Source organism: Monodelphis domestica, chromosome 3 (genome assembly GCF_027887165.1).
Source record: "Monodelphis domestica isolate mMonDom1 chromosome 3, mMonDom1.pri, whole genome shotgun sequence".
Classification (NCBI taxonomy): domain Eukaryota; kingdom Metazoa; phylum Chordata; class Mammalia; order Didelphimorphia; family Didelphidae; genus Monodelphis; species Monodelphis domestica.
Window position 1 is genome coordinate 440198895 of NC_077229.1, and position 10619 is coordinate 440209513.

Below are 10619 nucleotides of genomic sequence, written 5' to 3' on the forward strand. Positions count from 1 at the left end.
TAGATCTAAGCTAAGGTAGAAAAACCACCTTGGCAGATGCATGGAGAATGGATTGGAATATGGGAAGACTGGAGTTAGAGAGACATCTCACTTACTTAAATAGTCAAGGCAAGTAGGAAAAAGAGACAAGTAGGATCATGGCTATGTACATGGAGAAAACAGGAGATAGATGAGAGGTTCTGGGAACCTAGAAATGAAAACATTGACAATGGATTGCATATGTTGGATATGTCTAGGAGGATGCCAAGTCTGAACCTCGAAGACTTGGAGGATGGCCACGTCCTCCACAATAACATGGAAGTTAGCATGATGGGAAGGATAGGCAAGATAAAGAATTCTGTTATGGGCGCACTGAGTTGGAGATGCCTATGAGATAACAATTCCAATTGTTCAAAAGGCAGTTGGTAATCCTGGATTCGAGTTGGGGAAGAAGGTAGGGATGGATGTATTGTTCTTTTTTTCCCTCTTCTTTAACCTTTAGCTGTGTTCAGCACCTCTCTAGAGGAGGCTTTTTTTTTTCTCCAGCAGACTCTTTGTCCCAGGCATTAAACTCTTTAGAATAGCAAAGGTCATCTCTGTGGCAAAACCCACCCTGTTGTCCAGGGAGGAATTTTCTGATCTTTTGACTGAATGTAAAGGTTACTGCTTCTTCTAAAAGTGCTGTATAAAGCTTCAAAACTTTTAAATGAAAAAAAAAACTGGACAGTTTGCTCTTCTCCAGAGAAACATTATAGACAAGACTCTAATTAAAGTTGAAAATAAGAGGAGCTCCACCATCACATGTCCACTGGAGCCATGCCTGGCAACAGTCAGCAAAAATAATATATATGGCAGTGTGGTGTTTTGTGGAGATGATCCACTGGAAACAATCTCTGACAGAGATCATGCATTCAGAGACAGTGACTCTGGAAGAGACAGTAGAGAGAAACTCTACTGGGAGTAGTAAAATAATGTCACCAGAAGGTATTAGCAGCTCTGCAGCCTGAGAGGAAGGAAATAAGCATTTATTGAACACCTATGATGTCCCAGCTACTGTGCTAAGCATTTAACAAATATGAGTTAATTTGATCCTCTCAACAATCCTGTCAATTCAGTGCTATTATGACCCCCATTTTACAGTTGAGGAAACTGAGGCACAGGGGTTAAGGTCCTAGCCCAGGGTTACACAGCTAATATGTATCAGAGACTGGCTTTGAACTTGAGTCTTCCTAACTTCAGGTCCATTACTCTATCCACTGAATTACTTAGCCATCTCTAGATTTATCATGGGATCATAGATCTAGACCTAGAAGAAATCTCTGAGGACATTGAGTGCAACCTCCTGAGTCCCAGGAAGATTAAGTGAATTTCTTAATGTTAGATTAAGAATGTAAGATGTAACATAGAATCAGAGAGGAGATCTGAACTCAGATCTTCTGACTCAAAGTTGTTATGAAATACACAACCTCTTAGGTGTCTATTGAGATGAGTTGAGATTTAAACCTAGGCCCTCTGACTCCAAAACCAGAGTTTCCCCATACCTACCTAGGGACTGATCTCACTTACGTCAGTGTGTACGGACTTGGCAACTTGACATGGATAGCGTGCTAAGCCTGAAGTCAAAAAGACTCATCTTCCTGAAATCAAATCTGACCTCAGTCTTACTAGCTGTGTGACCCTGGGCAAGTTACTTAACCGTGTATACCTCAGTTTCCTCATCTGTAAAATAAGCTGGAGAAGGAACTAGCAAACCACTCTAGTATCTCTGCCAAGAAAACCCCAAAGAGTCGGACATAATTACAACGACTGAATAACACAATTGACAATTGACTGATTGGTTTGTACACTCATTATATAATTTCTCTTTCCTCTTTCCCAGGAATCTCCTTTAGCTTGTAGAATTTATAAATTTGAGCATCCTTTCCCTCCATCACCTACCGCCATTATTGTGACATTTAACCAACAACCTCACACTTAATTGCTCTGGATGAGGGACACAGATATTTTGTCCTGTGCTTACTAGGAATCATAAAGTCCAATTAACTTATGGATTCAAATAATCATTGAATCTCAGAATGTCTATCTATATTAGAAGGGACTTTAGAAGTCACCTAGTACAGTTCCATTTTCCAAAAAGGAAACTGAAGCAGAGAAAATTTAAAATTCCCTACCCAAGTTCCTATATTGGGACAAGAACCTACATTTTCTGGTTCTCTCTTCCCTGTACCCCTGTCATGATGCATCTCCCACCCTTAAACAACATGAGCATAACTCATAGCTTATGAACTAGGAATTAGAAGGTTTGGGTTTGGTTTTGTTCTACTTTAATTTCAGAGGGCAAAACAAAGGCCAGTTGGTAAAAGTTGCAAGGAAACACATTTCAGCTAGATAAAAGGAAGAACTTCCTAACAATTTGACCTGTCTGAAAACAGAGGCTGCCTAAGACAATAAGTTCATTATCACTGAAGGTATTTAAGTAGAGGATGGACACCCACTAGTCAGGCATGATGTAGAGCCCAGTTCATACATTGAATATAATGATGTCTAACAGTAGCATTGGCAAAAACTACAGCTCACATTTCCCTGGTATTTAACGGTCTGTAAAAGTCTTTCCTCATACCAGTCCTGCAAGTCAAATGAGATTTCCAGCCACTCTGGGAGATTCTTAGGAGAGTGTGATATGTTCTTGGAAGGATCAACACATTAAAACCTTCTGAGTCTTTAATACCTAATTGCAAATTAACTCATCCGATTCTACCCTAAAAGCAAGTTGTGGTAGGACAGAGGGAGAATGGAACATGAGGCCAATGGGTAATTTATGGGGATAAGACAGAGGCCCACAGACGAATTTATCAATGGAAGCTAGTGCCAGGAAGCACCAATATTTCCTAATTCACAATTCAATAGTGGAACAGTTTTGCTCATTCCTATTTTTTCAGGTGGAGAAGCTGATTTATAAGAGATAATATGGAAATATTCATAGAGAGTTGAAGGGGACAGCTGCCAATCATTTCATCAACAAAAAGACATTCTATTAGCCACGACATTACGTACTCTGAGTAGAGTCCCATGGCATTCATTAGTTGGTCATTTCCAAGAAGACAGATGACAACTTCTCCATTAGTGTGTCCCTGAATAATCTGCAGGGATCTAGGAGGAAAAACACTATCCACAAGCAGAGGACAAACTGTGGGAGTAAAAACACCTAGAAAAGGCAACTGCTTGACTACAGGGGTGGAGGGGATATGATTGAGGAGAGATGCTAAATGAACACTCTAATGCAAATACCAACAACATGGAAATGGGTTCGGAGCAAGGACACATGTGATACCCAGACAAATCGCGTGTCGGCTAGGGGAGAGGTGGGGGGGGGGGGATGGGAGGAAAAGAAAATGATCTTGGTTTCCAATGAATAATGTATGAAAATGACCAAATAAAATAATGTTAAAAAAAAAAGAAGACAGATGACATCACAGAGAGATGGCTTGGCTTGAGAGTAAATTGGGTTTAGTGAGGCAGAGTTGCATAGAATCAGTAGTCTCGCTCTCTCTTCCAGTCACAAAAGTCCAGTGGCAAGTCAAAAGTCAGGGCTACTGATGATGATGACCTGCATGCAGTGGAAGACCTTAGTGACTTTGATGCCTGATCAAGCTCTAAGCTTTCCTCAGCACCTATTTCAGCTACCTTCATGGCCATTAGAACAAATTACTGTCATCGGTCCATTCTGCCAGAGGAAGTCTTCAAATATCTGGGGTAAACAAACATCCTCTTCACTCACAGAAGGTTTGAGGACTATTGGTTTCCCTCACCCTTGTTTAGCCCATCTTCTGAGACAGTTTGCTGAAATGTGATCATTTGTGCATGGCACAGCTTCTCAGAGCCATAGGTAAGAGTTGGGTAAAAGGCCAACTCCAAAGGTGGATGAGCAGCGCTGAAAAGGACTAAGAAAGTCCTCAGATCAGAGATGCTAATCCTTCCTGAACATTCCATATGCCCCAGTTCCATGGTCACAAAAAAATAATGGGCGGCAAGTAGCATTTTTAAAAATTTGACAATGAACAAGACATTTTTTTTTACAGAAGGGGAAAAGAAAAGGTAAAATTATATATATATATATATATATATATATATATATATATATAAACAAATATAATAGGAGAAAATAAACTGTTCAGCAAACACCAGAACTAAAGCTAAAATAGAGAATTTTGTAGAGACAAAGCAGAAAGTAACTAGAGTAGCACCAGGACTGTAAATAATGTCTCAATCTGAGGGCAGGTTCTAGCTAGCTGATGTGACTCCTTGCTTTAATGAAATGGTGGTGATAAAACCAAAACAAAAAAATTCTGTTACCTTGTACATCAAATGGTCTCAATTCTCATATAATAGAAAGCTTTGGGGCAGAAATAGTGCAAAGCATTTCCTTTTAGGGAAGGCTGGAAAATTATATTTTTCCAATGAAAATGGAATTACCTATGTGGTACTGTTTGTTAATGATAATGACTATGTTATATTTGACATTGATTATAAACTCTTTGAGGAAGGTTCTGTGCCATATTGTTTTGTATACTCCAATAGTATAGTTACTTGAAAGTGGCAGGTGATTAATGTCATTCGCTCATTCATCCATTAAATCTTTGAGTGAATGAATAAATGTTTTACTCATTGAATAATTGCAGTGTGAGCTTGTAGAGAATGATACCAATGGACAAGAGGAGGTGAAGGAGAAGCAGTGGGAAAGGCTGATGATCATGCAATTATGGATTTAGGGATGGAAGGGACATTAGAGATCACTGCTTTCAACACTATCATTTTGCAAATGAGGGAACTGAGGTCTAGTAAAATTAATTGACTTACCCAGGATCATATGGCTAGTAAATATCTGAGGCAGGATTTGAATTTTGATCTCTTTGATTCTCAGCCCAGCACTCTATCCCATGTGCTAAATTGGTGCTTAATTCCTCTTCACATTTCCTCTGGTCCCCAAAAGTTTCCTGACGTAGGAGAGAAAAAAAGCAGCGAATAACTAACTAGATGTCCTAAAATTTCCCACATTCCTTGCTGTTTTGATTAGTTATTGCACAAAATTAATATTAGATATTGAATAATATGGAAATAGGATTTAAGTGATAATATATGTGTAACCCAGTGAAATTGCTTGTCAGCTCTGGAAGGGAGGAGGGAAGAGGGGAAGGAGACAACAGAAATTGTGTAACCCTGGAAAAAATTAAAAAATAAAATAAATTAAAAAGTTAATATTAGATTTTTTAACACATCAAAGGACTTCGAGTGAATGAAAAACAACTTTTTTTCCCTTCCTCAATGATTCAATGGAGAAAATGTTTTATTTCCATTATTGCCTTTTCTACAACTTGTACACATCATTTTTATTGCATAAAGTTAATTTTTTATAGCAGACACAAACTGCCCTGATGCCAAAGAAGCTTGAGCACACTTAAGCAGCATAGATACTAAAACTGGAATGACAGAGAAAAGATGAGCATGGCCTTTGTGCAAAGATGACATGCAATTTTTGCAGTGTTCTATATTAAAAAAAAAAGAAAACAGAAAAGCAACTTGGAGTGATTGAACTCTCTAAGCTTAAGAGTGGCTTCCTGAAAAACCATTCATCCATCATACAACTTAACCATTTGATTCAGCAAATCAGAGAATAGACCTGATCTTTCCAGCTCCCATGACTGCTTTCATGGTTTGCCACAGCCTGTTCCAGGGGCTTCCTGAAGCCTTAAGGAACAAAATTTTTCCAAGTGAGTAATGCTGATTCAGGGCTCTCTGCCCAAAACCACATAAGGAGGGCAGAGTGGGAAGGGGGAATTGCTCCCCATTCAATGTATTTTTTAAATAAAGTCTAGAGCTAACTCTCAAGAGAAAAGTACTCATTCTGGAACTTCAAAGCAAGGAAAAAGTAAGGCACTCTACTATTCAATGGGAGCTCAGTTCAAGAAGAGCCCTTCTTGCCTTTCTTGAGTTTATTTTCCTGAGGTTCTATTGGTCAAGATTTGTACATCTGTTCTATGGTAGTATTGGAGGGGGCCTTAAGGAACCTTCCAGCTTTAATAATTCTATGACTGTGGTTCCAAGAGACGCAAATGTACTTGAATCAACTGAGAGCGTGAAGGATGATAACCCCCGTTTATTAAATTTCATAAAATATAAAGTGTTTTCTTCCCCTACCTTTGAGGTAGAGAGCACAAGTGTTTTTGTTATGATAATTTGCAGATAAGGAAACTGATATTCAAAGGACTCATGCAATTCATCCACAGTCACACAGGCATCCAAGATGTATCTTCCAACCACAATTCTTTCCACTACATGACACTAATCTATCTAAACTGAGGATCAAGTTCTTCCCCGAGAGGAGCCTTTTGGAAGAAGTCACTCACTATTGGTTTAAAATTTTTGAGAAATATTTGGAATCCAAAGAAATGAAATTTAAATTCATAATAATCCTAGTATGAGTCCTATTTCAAATATGCTCTATCCATTTTCCATCGTTACTAACCCAACAATAAAAAGCACAGGCAAAATATTTTTTTCAAACAAATCTGTGATTTCAAAGATGGAAGACTTTTCCTTCATGAACCTCTCCCATTTCTTTGCCTCTATACAGATTGTCTTCTGTGTAGGCCCCATAATTCCTTCCTCGTGTCCACATGCTGAAAGCCCTAACTTTCTTCAGGTTAGGTGCCTCCATGAGGATTGTTCCTGATAGTGATTTCTCTCTCCTGCTTATTTCTCTGCATAATGTTTTACTTTTCTCAGAGAGAATATAAGCTCTGGGTGGAGACTGGGCTTTTTGCTATTGTACCTGGGATATTCCAACTTATTAAAATTTATTGTGTCCACTATGTAGTAGACAGTGGAGATGCAAATGCAAAAGTGAGACCAAACCTGGGCTCAGAGAGTTTGCTTTCTACTAACATATACAGCTATATATTGTTTGCCTCCAAACAAGGCAAATAAAGATATTCTGTATGTCCATAGCCCACTCAAAACAATGACTCATAACCACTAATGAGTTTACTTTTTTACCTTAATTCAAAGCAAAAGCATCAAATGAAATAATATAATAAGAAAAAGTATCAATAAAGTTGTTCATTTGTTTTAGTTGTGTTCAAATCTTCATGACTACATTTACTTTCTTCTGTTAATTCAAAGCAAAGGCATTGAATGAAATAATATAATAAGAAAAGTATTGATAAAGCTGCTATCCATTCATTTTAGTAATGTCTAAATCTTTATGACTATTTTTGGGGTTTGCTTGGCAAAGAAATTGGCATGGTTCGCCATTTCTTACTCCAGCCCATTTTACAGATGAGGAAACTTAGGTAAGTAATAAGTATCTGAGGCCATTTTTGAACTCAAGAAGATGAGTCTTCTTACTTACTCCAGGTCCAATCTACTTCACTACCTAGCTGTCCTTCCTTGAGGGCAGAGATTGTCTCCCACCCCCACCCCCTTATTTAGATCCCTAGTGTTTAGTACAGTGCCTAGACATAGTAGGTACTTAATAAAAATTTGCTGAATTGAATTATGCATCTTTTGTGTCCCCAATGTTAATATTTCCCCAATATCAATTTATCAGTTGTTAGCTATTAACTATCATAAACTTGGAGTATATATTCTCCCAGAAATTCATATGTTATCATTGAAAAGAGAGGATGAATAAAGGGAAAACCTATGGAGGGAACATGTATAAACAAAATTCATATAAAGAAGATCTCATTTATCAGTTGAGGACCTAGCTCTTACCCAGAAGAATGGGATTTACTATCTCTCTTTTAGTTTAAAGCCCACAGATTAGCTACAGTCAGCTTTGAAGCATCTAGTTAGTACAGTAGACGAAGTTCTGGCCCTGGAGTCAGAAAGATGTAAGCTTAAATCCAGCCTTGGACACTTCCTAGCTGTGTGCCTCAGGACAAGTCATTTAATCTCTGTTTGCCTCAGTTTCCTCAATTATAAAATGAGATTAATAATAACACTTACTTTCCAGGGTTGTGATGAGGATAAAATTAGATAATATTTATGAAGCACTTAGCATAGTGTTTGGCACATAGTAATTGCTTAATGAATGTTTATTGGTTGATAAGTGGATTAATTTAATTTCTGTTTGCTTCAGTTTCTCCAACTGTAAAATAAGAATAATAATAGAATCTACCTTTCAGGGTTTGTTATGAGGATTAGTGCCTATTCCTTTCCCTTCTTCCAGTCCTTTTAGAATGTCAGAGGTCTAAGACAAATGTATCAGCCTTTCCTTCCTTAAAGAAAAAATTTTCTTTTCAGAATCCTGTCTGAAAAAGATATTTCCTTCCATCCTTTCTTCCTTCCTTCTTTCCTTCCTCCCTCCCTCCCTTATTTCCTTCCTTCCTTCCTCCCTCCCTCCCTTCCTTCTTTCTTTCCCCCTTTCTTCCATCCTTCCTTCCATCCTTTCTTCTCTTTCCTTCCATCTTTCCTTCCTCTCTCCCTCTTTACTTTTCATTCTTCCTTCCTCCCTACAATTCTTCATTCCTTCCATCCTTCCCTCTCTTTATCCCTCCCTTCCTTCCTTCCATCATTCTTTCCTTCCTTCACTTCTTCCTTCCATCCTTCTTCCCTTCCTTCCATCCATCCTTCTGTTTTTCCTTCCTTTCTTCCATACTCCTTTCCATCCTTCCTTCCATCCATCCTCCTGTCTTTCCTTCCTTCTTCCCTCCCTCCCTCTCTCCTTTTCATCCTTCCTTCAATTCTTCCTCCCTTCCACCCTTCCTTACATTCATTCATCCTTCTGTCTTTCCTTTCATCCTTCCATCTTTCCTTCCTTCCTCCCTTCCATCCTTCTACCCTTCTTTCCTTCCATCCATCCTTCTGTCTTTCCTTTCATCTTTCCATCTTCTTTTTATATCCTTCCTTCTTTCCTTCCTTCCTCCCTTTCTCCCTTCCTTCTTTCCTTCCTTCACTTCTTCCTTCCATCCTTCTTCCCTTCCTTCCATCCATCCTTCTGTTTTTCCTTCCTTTCTTCCATACTCCTTTCCATCCTTCCATCCATCCTCCTGTCTTTCCTTCCTTCTTCCCTCCCTCCCTCCCTCCCTCCCTCCTTTTCATCCTTCCTTCAATTCTTCCTCCCTTCCACCCTTCCACCCTTCCTTCCAGTCATTCATCCTTCTGTCCTTCCTTTCATCCTTCCATCTTTCCTTCCTTCTATCCTTCCTTCCTCCCTTCCACCCTTCTTTCCTTCCATCCATCCTTCTGTCTTTCCTTTCATCTTTCCATCTTCTTTTTATATCCTTCCTTCCTTCCTTCCTTCCTTCCTTCCTTCCTTCCTTCCTTCCTTCCTTCCTTCCTTCCTTCCTTCCTTCCTTCCTTCCTTCCTTCCTTCCTTCTTCCTTCCTTCCTTCCTTCCTTCCTTCCTTCCTTCCTTCCTTCCTTCCTTCCTTCCTTCCTTCTTTCCTATTCTTTGACTGCAAAATAATTTTCAGTCCCCTATAGAAGGCATGGAGCTGTTTCTGTATCATTTGACACTAACTTACAACTCAACTATGCTAGATAGCCAGAGTTATGAAACTGTTGTTGCAGATGCAGTTCTCTGGCAATAATCTCCACAAAAATCTCATATTTCCCAAATGCAATCACTTGTGAAGTCAATTCTACATAAATATTTTCTCACCCCTGAACCACAACAGCTGGACAACAGCTGCAAAGTCCTTATGGTTATGTGTCTTCTCCATGAACAACTAGGGCTATACTCATTCCTTCCTCCTCTGATAGTATGGGGGTAGTTCCTAGACCGTGGTGTAATCTACATGGCCTAATCTTTATGGTCAAGAGAATTCAAGGTTTGTTTGGTTTTTTAATTTTATAAAAATCGTAAAAATGGAAAAGTATTTCATTGGCACCCCACTATGATTGAAAAAAGTCAGAGGTCCAATATGCTTTTCCCCTTTTTATTCCATTTTCAGTGACATATATGGTTTCACAACAAAAGAACTGACATAGGTCACAGAAGATCTGGTTGCAATACTTGCTCTACCATTATTTATGTGTGGCCTCAGGTAAATCATTTAACCTTTATGTTCTTGATTTTTATAATATATCTTATGGGATGAGTAATATCTATCCTCCTCATGGTGCTATTGTGATGATAAGTGGAGAAAATACATGTGAAATCTCTAAATAGCTCTTAAAAGGTAAACTTTTTATTAATTTATTGATTGTCTTTGGAAGTTTACCCATGAGATTTCACAAGGTTCTCCCCTTCTGCCCTCCATGAGGTCAGCATCCATACTTATCTTTGTATATCCCCCAGCACCTAGTACAGCACTTTGCACATAGTAGGTATAGCTTGTAGTTTAGGACACCTCTTCCAAGGCTCTTATGGGTCAATCCTGGGGATAGAGTAAGAGAATGAGTTTTTCTTTTTGCTTCTCTGAGAAAATCTCCTACTATGCATGCACTGAGAACATTTAAGAGTCTTCAACTGTGAGTAAAAGAAGCAAGGAGGAAGAAAATCTCCAGTTCTCATATAAGCACTCAAGGGACTAACATGTACATTAGGTACAAGACCATTTTTCTTCTTTCTCCCTGATGTAGAAGGTGTAAATGACTCAAAGGAGCCCATAAACCAACTTAAAAAAAGCATTTTA

General features: G+C 38.7%; 1 non-coding gene across 1 annotated transcript; it reads left to right on the forward strand.

The window, feature by feature from the left end:
• The first annotated feature begins 5430 nt into the window (after positions 1-5430).
• Positions 5431-5532, forward strand: LOC130458631 (U6 spliceosomal RNA). Its single transcript, XR_008918041.1, has one exon. It is a non-coding gene; the product is annotated as a U6 spliceosomal RNA (small nuclear RNA).
• The last annotated feature ends 5087 nt before the right edge of the window (positions 5533-10619 follow it).